General features: G+C 44.9%; 1 long non-coding RNA gene across 1 annotated transcript in view; it reads right to left on the bottom strand.

Moving 5' to 3' along the window:
* LOC139755985 (uncharacterized) overlaps window positions 1–14,709 on the bottom strand; it is a 120,585-nt gene extending 105,876 nt beyond the window's left edge. Inside the window, exon 1 of the long non-coding RNA XR_011714277.1 lies at window positions 14,542–14,709. This is a non-coding gene — a long non-coding RNA (uncharacterized lncRNA). The remainder of the gene's footprint in view (window positions 1–14,541) is intronic.
* Window positions 14,710–15,405: the final 696 nt, after the last annotated feature.

The raw sequence follows: 15,405 nt of genomic DNA, 5'->3' as shown, positions 1-15,405 counted from the left end.
CGTCCACCTCTGCTCTCTACCACATTCCTTCGTTTTAACTCTTCAACTGATCACGTCTTTCTCCGTCTTTCGCCTAAACCGATCATCCATCTGTCTTGACCTGACAACAAAGTTGTATACAAGACAGTCGTGGTGACGGGGATCGGTGTGTGTTATCTTGGTAGTTTGATGATCTGCCAGGTAATTTGTTGCGACGCCTTAATGAAAACCTTCAGATGCGTGCGACTTACTACAGTACATTTCTGCTACGTCTTACTTTGACGGCGTCTTGCTGTTATAGATATAGCGCTCGTACACTGGCATACAGACGTGCGAGATGAAAGATACAACGTAATGCTATCCCTGGGGATAGGGGAGAAAGAATACTTCCCACGTATTCCTCGCGTGTCGTAGAATGGGACTAAAAGGGAAGGGAGCGGGGGGCTGGAAATCCTCCCCTCTCGTTTTTTTTTTTTTTTTTTCAAAAAAAGGAACAGAGAAGGAGGCCAGGTGAGGATATTCCCTCAAAGGCCCAGTCCTCTGTTCTTAACGCTACCTCGCTAACGCAGGAAATGGCGAATAGTATGAAAGAAAATATATATATATATATATATATATATATATATATATATATATATATATATATATATATATATATATATATATATACACATCCCCGTAGACATGTACTCTCTACCCACACTATTAGCGAAATGCTTTGTCTATGTATAACTGAACGAATTTTTTGAGATTAAAAACAAATCAAGATCATTCATGCTATACACGCCATGACGTCCGATGCCTCCTTAGATACCACACGAACCACTGTCTCCACACACACACCACACCCACCACAGCCATAATAACCACCACAGCTTCCACACACACACACACACACACACAACACCCACAATACACGGCAAACCTTCCATACACATAACGTTCTTCAAAGACCACTCACACACCATACCAGCAATACATGCCAGACATCCTTATCCCCACAAACCTAGTTCTAAAACATCAAAGATAGAGCACGAGAGGAGAGACGGGACAATCTGTGACTATCTACAGCACCAAAGAAAATCTGTGCCATCATTTTCACAGACCTGAACCTCAGGACTATAGTTGAAGGTAGAAATATAGAGGCCACAAGGGTTCCAACCCTGATCGCGCCAGTCGGTCCGCAGTCAACCCAGCTGTATATCCCCCCACTCGGTGCTGGTCGATAAACTGGGTATCTGGCTTATATGTAGAGTTGGTGGTACCCGTTTGTGCTACTCCGCGGTAGTGGGTGGCAGGCAACCACCGACCAGAGCGGTTTCGGCAGGGTTAGTGGCGTCGGCGCGCGCAGTTGAGGCAGCACTGCGACGTTTGTTACGTACCTCATTTCAGGCCTAGATCTCCGTCTATTTCCTCTGTCTCAACAACATGTGGATTACTGGCATCCACTCCCAAACCCACACACTCTTTTTTTTTCATACACAACACTGAACAACACATAACTCACACATACCTCTTTTTCGATATTTTCTTCTTACCTTTTAAAACCTGATAATTCATGGCTTTAAGACTACTCAGTAGTTCTCCGATGGTGATTCAGAGCGGCGCCACTGGTCGAAGCGGGTTGGGCGGATCCCAATACCCACTTGACCGTCATCATGCAACTGGGATCCACCCTACTTCCTCATAGATCTGGCTGTTGATCTATCCATTTCTGCAACATTGGCTGTCGTTAGGTCGATATTGTAACCTTCCTTCTGTTGATCATCATCTCATTACCTCCTCCCCTGATCATTTTCTTCCCTCCAAGATGCATCTGTCCAAGGCCGCTTCTCTGCACTGGCAGATCTCCAACTACACTCACTTTCAGGGTTTCTGCTTCTAAGGGTGGAGTTTGTGTCCATTGTAATAGAAAAACACCTATTGCTCGCCTCGCGGATCTTGAACCTCCAAACTTTAATGGCATCTGGTTCAAAATCTCTTTACCTTCTTTCACCTTGCAATTCCTCCATGTACAACTGTTCGAGTATTTGACTTACTGCCACAAAACTCTCCTCTTTTCACATCCAGGCGCTGAGATCCTCTTAGCAGAGGATTTCAATATACACCGGAAGGATTAGTTAGGCTTTAACCGGGATGATCCCGGTCGAGCCGAGGCCTTTTCTTTTTTTCTCCTTAACGACCTGGAACAATATGTAAACACCCTGCTCGAGTTCTTCGATCGTCACGACCACTCTTCTCACACACTTGACCTCCTTTTTCTTTTTTAACCTCTGAGCCCTCCCAGTAAACATAAACCATTTCTGCCTCCTTAGGATCCTCTGACCACAATTCTGTTTCAACTTTGGCTCTTTGGGAGAGCTCAGTGGTTACCCCTGCGCAGCTTCTTTACTGACTTTCCCTGGAATGGGCGCTGCTTCTATGGTCGGAACCTAATGTTATGATGATCGAACAGCGGATGTTATCTTGGTTGGGAAGGTTTGCTACATTCCATCGTTTTCCTCAATCGTGGCTTGGAACTTATGAAGTCTCTACCTTCTCATGTCTTGCCCAGTAATTGTGATCTGGCACATTCTAAAAGACAAGTTTTTCACTTCCTCCAAAATTCGCAAATGCTGTCCCTCTTATGTTCTTTACTTCCCTTCCACTGACCTCTCTATGTTAGAATTAAGGCCTAGTCTTGATGTGGACTTCTGTCCGTATCTCGAGCCCCCATTTGATATGCTATGTGGATGTAACCAGCATGAGAAGAAGGGAGAGATAAGTAGTATGTGTTAGGAGAGGGAAGTAGATGCTCTGGCTCTGGGTGAAACAAATTTAAAGAAAGAGGCAAGTCTGTAGGGTCAGAGCTGCTGATCTGCCACCTATGACACCCTCAGTACTGAACTTTCAGACTGAAGACATTTTGTATGAACTTCTACTTCGAAAAAAAAAAGGATCGTCTTGTACGAAGGCCAGAGATAAGAAAGGCGTAACACTTCTGCTGAAGGAGGAGGAGGTGTGGGAATGTGTGAGAGAGTGTAAGAAGTGAGTCCCAGATTAATGTGGGTAAAAAGAAGTAGATTACCAGAGGTGGGTAATTATTGGTGCTCATGCACCTGGGAATAAGAGGACTAAGAAACAGAGGCGAATGTATTGAGAGCAGCTGGGTAACTGTGTCAGCAGTTTTGATGCAAAGGATCGAGTATTAATGATGGGTGATTTCAATGCGAGAGTACGTAATGTGGCAGATAAGGGGATGTAGGGTACCTGGTGTTGTGAATGAGAATGGTGAACAGCTCATGGAAATGAGTGCTGAAAATGGTTGATGACTAAGAATACCTGGTTTGAAAAGAGGGATATACAATTAGTGAATGGAAAGAATGGTAACGTGGCACTACTGAATTGTGTACTAGTTAACAGGTGTGTAGAGGGGAGACTTTTGAGAGTGACGAGAAGGGCAGCTGGGCTGGTGGGATGTCTTTAATACTCTTTGGAGGCGAGGGTACAGATTTGTAGGGTCTTTGATAAAAGAGGAATATGATATGGGTGGGAAGAGAGTGATGCAAGTGAGAGAATTGGGAAAAGAGGATTCAGAGATGAGATATCAGGAGAAGCTGAGTGTAGAATGGCAAAAGGTGAGAGTAAATATAGCATTGAGGAATATTAGGAAAGACAGGTCACTGCCTTTGAGGGCAAAGATGAGTAAGTTTGAAAGTTTAATAGTCCCGTCGATGCTGTATGGTTGCGAGACGTGTGTCTTAGACCAAAATGTAAAGATGGTGGCTGTTAGAACTGAAATCTTTGAAGACATTATGTTGTGCGAGGAAAGTTGATCGAATGAGAAATGATGGGGTAAGAAAGGGTTGTGGTAGTAAGAGGAGTCTATGGGAGAGCTGAAGATGGTGCATTGAGATGGTTTGGTTATGTGGAGAGGATGAGTGAGCAGAGGATGATTAAGTAAGGTTTACATGTCAGAAGTGGAAGGATCAAAGAAAATGGGAACCAAGGAGGAGGGAGAAGTATGATGGAGTGAAAGATGTTGAGAGGGGATAGGGACTGAGCATGCAGGAGGATGTACGGTGTTCAAGGGATAGAGGAAACTAGAGTGATGTGGTATACAGGGGACGACGGGCTATCAATGAAGCGGTCGGGGTAAACCACGGAAAGGTCTGTGAGGCCTGGCTGTGGATAGGGAGCACTGGTTTCGGTGCATTGCACATGGCAGCTAGAGAATGGATGTGAGCGGATGAATCTGTTTCTTCTTCTGTTTCTGCCGCTTCCATGGTAACGCGGGAAATGGCAAAGTAGTGTGCAGGAAGAATGGAATGCCCTATATGTAATATCTACAACGGGGGAAAATAGTGCGAAAGTCTTAATTTATGACTATAAGCTGGTAAACAATGAAAAATTCTAATGGTTTATCAGAGGGACAAAACAAGGGAGGAGCTGGAGAAATATGGAGAAAATTGAAAGAGCAAAAAAACTAAAGGATAACCAAGGCACAGATGTCCATCCAGGATAACACATGACGAATCATAAGAAGAAGATCCATCCGAAGGATCATGTAAACAGAGGCTTATGGACTGATGGGGAAGGTTGGTTGGGAACTTGAATTTATGGAGTGAGTAGACGAGTCAGCCAGACATCCTAGGCAGAGCTGAGACAAGACTCAGAGATGTCAAGTTACTTGTGGTCTTGCCAAAGGAATCATAACAGAACGATAAGGAGTGAGAATACAGAGGAAGGGTTGAGTAATTCTGCTGGCGAGCAAAACAATAAAAGTTAAAACCAACGGCAAGCAAAGACCTCTTTAACCAGAACATATTAAGGAATCTGTTTCATAATCCTTCTGACACACAATCCTCCAAGAAAGATCGGGGGGAACTAGATCAACTTTTTGCCGAAAATAATTAAAAGGAAGAATCCGGATGGTGCAAAAAGTAGTATGGGTAGCCATTCAGGGTGGTGGTAGAGTTGTAATACATGGAGACTTCAGCTATATGGACATTAAGTAGAACACTTTAGATCCAGATGGGAGTGGAGCCTCTGAGAGACACACGTTGCCACCATGACTGCAGGAGAACCTTCTGCACCCACAACCATCACAAGTCTGTAGGATCTGAGCTGCTGATCTGCCACCTATGACACCACCCTCAGTACTGAACTTTCAGACTGAAAACATTTTGTATGAACTTCTACTTTGAAAAATAAGGATCGTCTTGTACGTACAATTGTGACACTGTATAAAGGGAGATGCTTGAAAAGTCGACTTAAAACTGTAAAACGTATAAAGGAGGAAAATATGAAGACTTAAACACCTACTTCGCAGAAACTAACTGGGAGAGCGAATCCCAAAGCTTAGGTGTAGATCATTGCTGTAAAAGATATTCTGAAAAATGTATTCGCTCGAACAGTCATTTCCATATTAGGGGCGATCGTAGCCTAGCAGTATCGCTCCCGCCTGTTGCACAAGGGTCCCGGGTTCGATCCTGGCTGTTGGAGGTTTGTATGTTCTATGAAGGTGCGCGTTCATATGCACTTTGTTCGTATATAATATATATATATATATATATATATATATATATATATATATATATATATATATATATATATATATATATATATACATATATATACCAACTAAGCTGGATACCTAGTCTATCGACCAATCCGTAAGCAGGGTGAGCAGCTGGGTGTATTTACTGCCGTCGCCAATGAATGAGTGACAGTGAGCATCGCTAACCTCGACGTAGTTGATATGTCACAGGAACACCAAAGTCTCTCAAGTATATCATAAGGAACAAGTTAACTGTGAAGGGGCAATACATCACATCAGGAACCTCAAAGAGAGAAGTTAGTGACACAGACGAGGACACATGTAAGGAGATGATGCTAAAGTTTTAGTGTATGTTGACACTGGAAGATCCGAAGGTGCCATTTATACAAGCCAGGGGGGTGTAAGATACCTTAGACAATACTGATATAACTCCAGTGGAAGTGAGGAACTCATGGTGGGACTAGACATACACGGAGCCCGTGGACGAGATGGGATCTCAACATTTGTATTCATAGAGTGGGCGGGGACCATTGTAAGGCCACCGGTGATTTTCTTTTAAAATCTCCCTCAGTAAGGGTAATATTCCAACTGACTGGAGCCGATGGAGTACCAATATACAGAATAGATGAGTTAGAAGTAGCCTTGAGTCCAGTAATGAGTGTGACCTCCGTGATATCAGGGAAAGTGACCAGAAACCATATAGTGACATATTTCACATGGCAGAAGCTAAGTGAGCGGGAGGCAACATGGATTCTATTTCAGATTTCACAGCTCAAGGGAACATGGACGCAGAAGCAAGAGATCGTGCATGACTAATCTGTTGGGCTTCGGTGAAAAAAGTCGTCGAAATCCGATAAAAAAGCAATTGGTGGGTGGAGTGCATATCCTTGGGTTGTACAGCATTTCTTCAGCCACATGGTGTGGACTCAAGCCGAGCCAAAGGGAAGTAAATGTGACCGCCTCTCGAAAATCAAAAAGATATATGATAAAAAGGAAACCAAGGATAAGAGGCGGGGCTCCTTGAGTATAAAGCTTTCTTCCCGTGTGCATAAATAGGTAATAAGTAGAGCCTGGATGTTCAGATAAAACGCCATGAATGCCTGTCTATGCAAATTTCAGTATGAAATCGCCAATTCTGCCTTCACATGACTATTTTCATTGACCTTTATATCATTCCGCTCTGAGAGAAACTCCTACGTAAACTCCTCACTGTTCTTGAATTACTGTTGGGTTTTCCGCGAAGAAAAGAAAGTATCTTGTTCCTTCCCACGAAGCAGATAACGTTTGAACGGAACGTTCCCTGCGTCCTCTGTGGACTTGACCCTGCTGTCTGTACGTCAGTCACTTCACTTTTAAACAGCTGGACACACTTCACCTACAGTGGCTGAAGTGCGCGTTTCTTCAAAAAGGATCAATTCACTCAGAGTTTGGTACCAACAAGATATCTACATTTGTGGCAATATTATTTGACACTGGTAAACAAAAATGCTGTAGAGCTACTTGTACATGCAACCTCTTTACCTAAGGTTTTCTTTCTGAGAAGCAGCAAAGGTTTCTGATGAGGATATTGATAAAAAGCTATCTAGGTTTCCATTGAAAAACCCAATAAAAAAAAGCTATGTATGTTGGCAACGAATTGACTTGTTGACCATCATCTATTTTACTAAGGGTAGTGGGATATTCTGCATGATATTTGTATCGTGTATTTCTTGAATATTGGTATTCCATCGGCTCCAGTCTGCTGGAACATTACCCTTATTGAGGAAGATTTTAAAACAAAATCACTAGTGGCCTGTCATTGGTCTCCGCCCATTCTATGAATACAAATGGTGAGATTCCATCTCGTCCACGAGGTATATACATGTTTAGTTCCTCACTTCCACTGAGTCTGTATCACTATTTTCTAAGGTATCCTCCACATCCCTGGCTTGTAGTAGTGGCACCTCCGGATCTTCCAGTATCAACACACTTAAAACTTCAGCATCATCTCCTCACAGATGTCCTCGTCTACGCCACTAACTTTTCTCTCCGAGCTTCATAATCTGATCATTTGAGTTCTTTATTGGTTGTAACGCAGCGCAGCGGTACATGCACGTCCGCCTACTGGTATTACCCAGTCTCACTCAGCTGCCCATAGTCATTCCCAGCTGCTCCACTGACCTTTCCACAAGCGCCTGAAGATGATTTGGTGGATTCAAATCTACAAGTTGCGACAACCCTTGGAGATATCTTATACAACCTCCCTAGCCACATAAAAAGTGATTAGATAATTTGAAAAATTCAGAATCAAATAAAAACAGTTGTCTAATCGTTTTTACAGGTATGTGAGAAAGAATTCTACCTCCGTACTCCCCGCGAGTCGTAGAAGGTGACTAAAGGAGGCGGGAGTTGGGGTAGCTAAAAACCCTCCACTTCTTGTATTTCAATTTTTAAAAGAGGAAATAGAAGAAGGAGCCAGACAGAGTGTGTTCACCCTCCCCGAAGGCTCAGACTGGGTGTCTGAATGTGTTTGGATGTAACCAAGATGAGTAGAAAGGAAAGGTAGGTAGTATGTTTGAGGAAAAAAACCTGGATGTTCTGGTTCATTGAAACAAAGCTCAAGGTAAAGGGGAAGAATGATTTTGAAATGTCTTAGGAGTAAAGTCAGAGGTTAGTGAGAGAAAAGGGGTTAAGGAAGGGGCAGCACTACTCCTGAAGTAGGAGTTGTGGGACTGTGTGGTAGAACGCAAGGAAGTAAATTCAAGATTGATGTGGGTAAAGCTGGAAGTGGATGGCGAGAAATGGGTGATCACCGGTACTTATACACCTGTCCCTGAGAAGAAAGATCATAAGGGGCAAGTGTTTTAGGAACAGCTCAGTAAGTGTGTCAACAGTTTGATGTAAGAGACCGGGTTTTAGTGATGGTGATTTAAATGCGAAGGTAAGTAACGTGGCAGTTGAAGGTATAACTGGTGTACATGGGGTATTCAGTGCCATGAATAGAAATGGTGAAGTGCTTGTGGAGCTGTGTGCTAAATAAAAGACTGGTGATTGAGAATACGCTCATCCATTCTCGTGCTGTCATTTGTAATTCACCGAAATCACAGCTCCCTCTCCACAACCAAGAACCACAGACCTTTCCATGGTTTTCCCCTGATCTTTCACATGACCTGGTTCAGTCAATTGACGATAAATCGACCCCAGTATTCCACAACGTTCCAGTTCACTCTATCCCGTGCATGCCTTTCACTCCTATATGTTCAGGCCTAGATCGCCCACAATATTTTCACTGCATCCTACCAATTCCCACTTGGTCTCCTCGTTCTCCTTGTTCCTACCACTTCTGACACATAAATCCTATTTGTCATCCTTTCCTCACTCATTCTATCCATACGTCCAAACCATTTCAGCACATCCTCTTCTGCTATCTTAACCTCACCCATTTTATTACCACATATCTCTATAACCCTTTCAGTACTTACTCGATCAAACCACCTCACACACGTTTTCCTCAGACATTTCATTTCCAAGACATCGATCCTCCTCCTCACAATTCGTGCCCATGCCACTCATCCGTATGATATTGTTCCTTCAAAGATGTCCATTTTCACCCTTCTAGATAACATTCTCTCTTTCCTCACATTCTTCATCGCTCCCAGACCCTTAGCACCCTCACCCACCCTATGGCTCACTTCCGCTTCCACGGTTCCATTTTATTACTATTTACAAGTTTCGGGGAGATAGTTTTACGCTCTTGTTGTTGCCTCCTCTCTTGAGTATATGTATCATATCTTCATTCTTATGTGTACACACATACACACACACAGAAAAGCATTTCAGAGCAGCCTTTTTCAAATGGATCGAGGTGGCCAGTGGAGTGCCACAGGTTGATGTTCTGGGACTAATACTCTTCTTGATCAATATAGATGTATAACCCAAAGGTATGGATTCCTACCATTCTATGTTTGCAGATGAAACAAAAGTCATGAGGGAAGTGAAATGAGCGGAGGATTGCTTCAACTTGTAAGGGTACCTAGAAAGACTACGAAGTTGGTCTGATACATGGCTGATGAAATTGAACCCCGGCAAATGTAAAGTAATGAGGGTGAGACAGTATGAAAATAGGCCTCAATGTGATTATTATTTAGCAGGAAATAAGTAAGCTTCAGGAATCTGTGTGTGAGAAGGGCAAGAGAGTTGGCATTCTCACTTACCTGTCGACAGAGTTCCTCATTAGGAAAAAAAAAGAGACGCATTGTCTGCTGGCAAATATTAGAATAGCAATCAAGAATATGGATAACGAAATATTTAGCAAGCTGTTCATAAGACCAACACTAGAATATGCTTCTCCGGTTTGGTCACAACACATAATGTAGTATAAAGAGTTTATAGAGAATGTCCAGAGGAGGAAAAAACGCAAAGATGATTCCAGGATTCAGAGAGTCGAGTTACAGTAAAAAGCTAGAAACCTTAGATTTGCTCACCTTGGAGGAAGCAAGAGTGAGGTGTGACCTGATTACGACCTTTAGATTTTCAAATTAGACTCATGACGTAGACAGTGAACAGTAAGTTCTTCGAGAGATGTGGGGATAGAACAACCAGATAACATAAACTTGAGGAAGAATATTGTTGGAAAAGACGTTCGGAAATACTCTCATATCACAAGAACGATGGAGGAATGGAAGAAAATGACTAAGGACCTGGTTAATGGAAAGAGCATACATGAATGTCAGAAGTTGTATGGCAGTTGAGAATGTCCGAAAGATGGGGTCCCACGAGTGGAAGACCCTCATCCTGCATAGAAGAAATAGGTGTTTACGCCGGCCTTCTTAATAGAGTCAGCAGCGTTATGAGTAACCCGCCTAGTACGCCCGGGTTCGATAATTATCGAAGAGGGTAGCCATCCCACAGCCATTCCAGCCGTTTATCCTCTCCCTTGGGACTGGCTGATGAATGGGTAACTGGCACAGGCTGAGGTGTGTGTGTGTGTGTGTGTGTGTGTGTGTGTGTGTGTGCGTGTATGTGTGTGTGTGTATGTGTGTGTGTGTGTGTGTGTTAAGGGTAAAAGCGTTGTGCACTCGTGTTGCCCCGCCTCTTAACCTTATAAATTTGTACTATGTCTTCCCTCGTAAGTGGATACATACACACACACACACACACACACACACACACACACACACACCACATCCGCTAGAGTACTCCATAACCTACACTGCCAACACACCCACCACAAACATTGCATCGACCAGACTCCACAACCACCACAACCTACTAAACCCATCACATCTGCAGCTTTAGGTTTAGTTACAACTTCCGGTTTCTAACATCACACAATGATAGTGGTGGGTGCGGTGGGCCAGTGGTGGGTGAGGTGGACCAATGGAGGGTAAGGTGGGCCAGTGGTGGGTGCGGTGGGTCAGAAGTGGGTGAGGTGAGCCAATGGAGGGTGAGGTGAACCAATGGAGGGTGAGGTGGGCCAGTGGTGGGTGAGGTGGGCCAGTAGTGAGGAAGAGGATCGCACCCCACCAGACACAGTACTCCCCTCCATATCTGGTCTCCCTGGCTGACAAAATGAGGCATAAGAAATAAACTGTAGTGTAGTACATGAAGAATGTACGTACATGTGCTGCTAACATTCTTAGTGCACAACGTGGGCACTGTACAAATAAAAACAATTTGAATCATAAAGACTCAGAAATGTAGGAGAGATAAACAACAGATTCTGTACAGTGAACTGGGATCTTCAGTGAGACTGAGATGTACAACCGGAGGAACAAAGGACAGTTTACAAGAGTTGTAGATAATGAGAGTCATGAGGCAGACAATCTGAATTAGTTAATGGGGCAAAAAAGAAAATGTTGTATCGCTCAACAGTGTGGAAAGGACCAACTCTAAGGGAAAGAAGAAACTCGTCCTTTTTCAAAGGGAAGCAGGTGAATACTGATGTTGATAGAAAGTAATGATCATGTGAACAAGTCCAGAAAGTTATGGATGACGCCCTCGAGTCCAGCGGGGAGAGAGAGAGAGAGAGAGAGAGAGAGAGAGAGAGAGAGAGAGAGAGAGAGAGAGAGAGAGGCTTAACCATGAAGACAGGAAGCCACACGTCTTGCTTGACGAATAAGACTGTTCCTCTCAGCTGCCGCCAGCAGAACATTATCATCAGTTCTTGGTTCATCCGGGACGGATTTGGCGGACATGTCAAGTTGTCTTTCTAATGTACAGTACAGTAGGGGCAAGAGACCACCCCCAGACACGTGTACAGCACAGCACAGCATGGGATGTAGGACTTCGCCAGACACGTGTACAGTATAGCATGGAATGCGGACCCCCGCCCCCAGATATGTGTGTAGTACAGCAAGCGGTGAGGGATCTTCCCCAGATATGTGTATAGTATAGCAGGGGACGAGGGACCCTTCCCAGATATGTGTATAGTACAGCAGGGGACGAGGGAGCTTCCCCAGAAACGTATACAGTGTAGAAGGGGACGAGGAAATTCCCCCAGACACGGGTACAGTAAAGCATGGGAGGAAGATAACTCCTCTAGATTAGTTTACAGTCCAGCAGGGCACGCGGGACCTCCCCTAGATATGTGTATGGCACAGCCGGGGACCAGGGACTTCCCCCAGACACGTGTATAGTACAACAGAGGGACGAGGAATCCCCCCTAAGATACGTGTACAGTTCAGAAGCAGACCAAAGGACCTCCCCAGATAGAGGAGGGGACGAGGGATCTCCCCAGATACCTATATGGTACAGGAAGGGAGGAGGAACCTCCACAACAACATGCTCAGTACAGTGAGGGACGATGAACCATCTCTAGCACATGCACTGTACATTACAGACAACACTCGGATACTGTAGTGTTACATGGAGAAGCGAGATCTTTTCACCGAAATTATAGTGATCACAGGACGAGGTTATGGCTGAGGATTCGTCCAAAGTGTTAACTAGCACCTTCAAACTGCTTCCCAACCGTTAACCAACTGCAGTTTGTTTCTGGGCTCAAATATAATCGTGCAAACAGCGCTCGACGGTTAGGAATAATGCTCTGTTGCGCATTCAGTATTTCAATGCAAATAGATGATGCTCTCATAAGTACTCTTGAGAGAAACATGATTACTGCAATTGATTATCATGTGTAGATGATACCCTGTGGTCTCCCTGCTCAAGGACGGTGTGTATGTCAGGTAAAATTTACGAGGTGGTCAGGCACATACCTTACCCCTACATCCACCCCAGCCTCGACACCCACTCAGGCCTCAACATCCGCCAAAACCTCCACATCTATTTTACACAGCTTGCATACCCACCCCAACCTCCATACCCACCCCAACCTCCATACCCACCCCAACCTCCATACCCACCCCAACCTCCATACCCACCCAGGCCTCCACACCCACAGGCACTACAGCCTCCTGACATACCCCGACCTCCACATCATCAAAGCCTACAAAAGCCTTCACACGCCCGAGTCTCCACACTCACCACAGCCTCCACACTCACCACAGCTTCCATGACGCTGTTTCCGCACCTACCCTCGCCTTCGCTCCCACCCCGGCCTCCACATCACCACAGCCTCTACACCAACTACAGCCTCCACACATACCACAGCCTTCACACCCACCACAGTTCCCATACTCACCACAGTCATCTGCACCCACCCCAGCCTCCACACAAGATACTCGTTCAATCCTCGATGGGTTAAGTCACCAACAGGTCAATATGTGGACATGAACTCTGCCCCTACCCACCTGCTTGATACTAGGACTATGCCTCACTGGACCCACCATCTTCACACAAGTGTGTCTTCCTCCATTGAATTTGTGAAATAACTAGTGAGATTCTCTTGGTATGCCTAAGTGGGAGGTGCGGTCGCCTCATTGTGAGCAACGTGACACAGACCCATACCTACCGTTGGAGTTGCGACCCAGCTGAACACACCAGCACCTCAATCCCCTTGTACCAACCAGTGCTCGTACAGATACAAGAATCATCCTATACCTACTAAGTGTAAATGTCAAACAATCCATGAACAAGCGCACAGCTAAGTATGAGAATAGCTTAGTTCTCCCATTGTTATGTGTACGTCAACTGCTTTATTACTGTAACGTAAACAACGTGAAGATATTCATCACTTGAATGTTTATCATTAGATATACCGTATATGTCAACACAACATTACCGCAGTTCAACCAGTATGTAACTTTACATGACAATGTTCAACTAATCATCACACAATGTATAATGTATAAACCATAAGATTTGCTCTTTAAAACTTCCTGTAATGTGTGGGTAGACTTCACTCATGTGCTTGTCCAAGATGTAGAAGTATCCAGCCCCAACCTTGATGTTAAATTCTGTTGTGATCAATTAAACTAGTTACTACTATTACCCCCACCCAGTCATGCAATTCCTCAAACGTGTATTTTCAATATTTTCAGCCGAATGATTGCCTGAATCCAGTAAACCGTTATCTATCTATCTATCTATCATCTACCCATCCCGGACTCCACGCCTACCATGGCCTCAACATTCATCCCTGCCTTCACACTCACCCCAGCTTCCAAACCCACCCTGACACCACACCCACCCCTGCCTCCACACTCACTCCATTCTTCACACACAACCCAGCCTCCACACCCACCTCGTTTTCCACACCCATCCTGGCCTCAACACCTACACCAGACTCCACACCCCCCCCCAACCTCCACATCCGCCCCAGCCCCCACAGCCACCCCAGCCTCCACACTCACTGCAACTTCCACACCCACCAGTCTTCACATTCACCAGAGCCTCCATCATAGTCTCCACACCCACCTCAACCTCCACACACGATACCCGCCCAACCCTTGATGGTGTAGGACGCGTGTCAGCGGCGCTCTCGAGCCGCCAGCAGGTCAACATTACCTCTCTCTCTCTCTCTCCCTCCCCACCCACCTCCCCAGCTTGATACTTGGATCACGCCTCACTGGACCTACCATCCTCACACGAGAGTGTTTACCTCCGATGAATCTTATTGAGAAAGAGATACACAAAGTAGATACCTTTAACGGTGAACCAGTGAGGGTTTTCCGACCGAAGCAACAAGTAAAGTCTCTCGAGAGGCCTATGTGCGAGCTGCAGTCGCCTCATCGTTAGCAAAGCGACACGAACACATTCCGACCACACCAGCACCACACCACTAAGACTTGACCGCCTCTGACCGACGTCCGTCACCGCAGTCACCTTGCACAGACACTAACTAAAATCTTGAAGGTTCACTGACGAGCTCACGGCTCTCGTGTTCGAATCATGATGGTATCGGTACTGCTGTGAATCACGAAGCAGTGCTTCATAGTCAGCGAACCCCGGTGTCTCGCTCCGGTAACAGCTGGTCTGGTGAGGGTGGAAGTGACGGCTACGGACTTACCAGCGCTGCCTCACACAACTCACCTGTATCTCATGTACTGTGGAGCTCCTGTGCAAGACGCGCCACCTGACTGTCCTCAGTATTAGGTCAGTGGGACAAGCTTTTGTTAATGGGTTTTTGTTGCTCTTATGCCATCGGGTTCTGGAGGGATCGTCGTAACTAAACGATCCTGTGACCTTGAGATAGTTTCTGTCGTCTTTCAGTGATTCATGCGAAAAGAAGTTAAGTCTCAAGATTGATATTAAAAGCTTGTACATTTGTGAGATCATAATCTTTGTACCAGTCAGAGAGACACGATCTATAAACCTATTTTGATGTTCTTGTTTCACTATCAATCTGTTTCTTTTCAGTCAGACACCAGGTAAGCTGACAATAGCGATATGTATCATATGTATCATATGTATCATATGTATCATAACCATTATTGGCGAGTGGTCAGACATAAGATCTTTGTGACCCCGGTAATCCTTTTGCGCTACCGCTCTCAGGATGAGCATGG

This window comes from Panulirus ornatus, chromosome 1 (genome assembly GCF_036320965.1).
Source record: "Panulirus ornatus isolate Po-2019 chromosome 1, ASM3632096v1, whole genome shotgun sequence".
Lineage (NCBI taxonomy): Eukaryota > Metazoa > Arthropoda > Malacostraca > Decapoda > Palinuridae > Panulirus > Panulirus ornatus.
The sequence above is the reverse complement of the archived record's forward strand: the minus strand, read 5'-3'. Positions and strand labels throughout refer to the sequence as shown.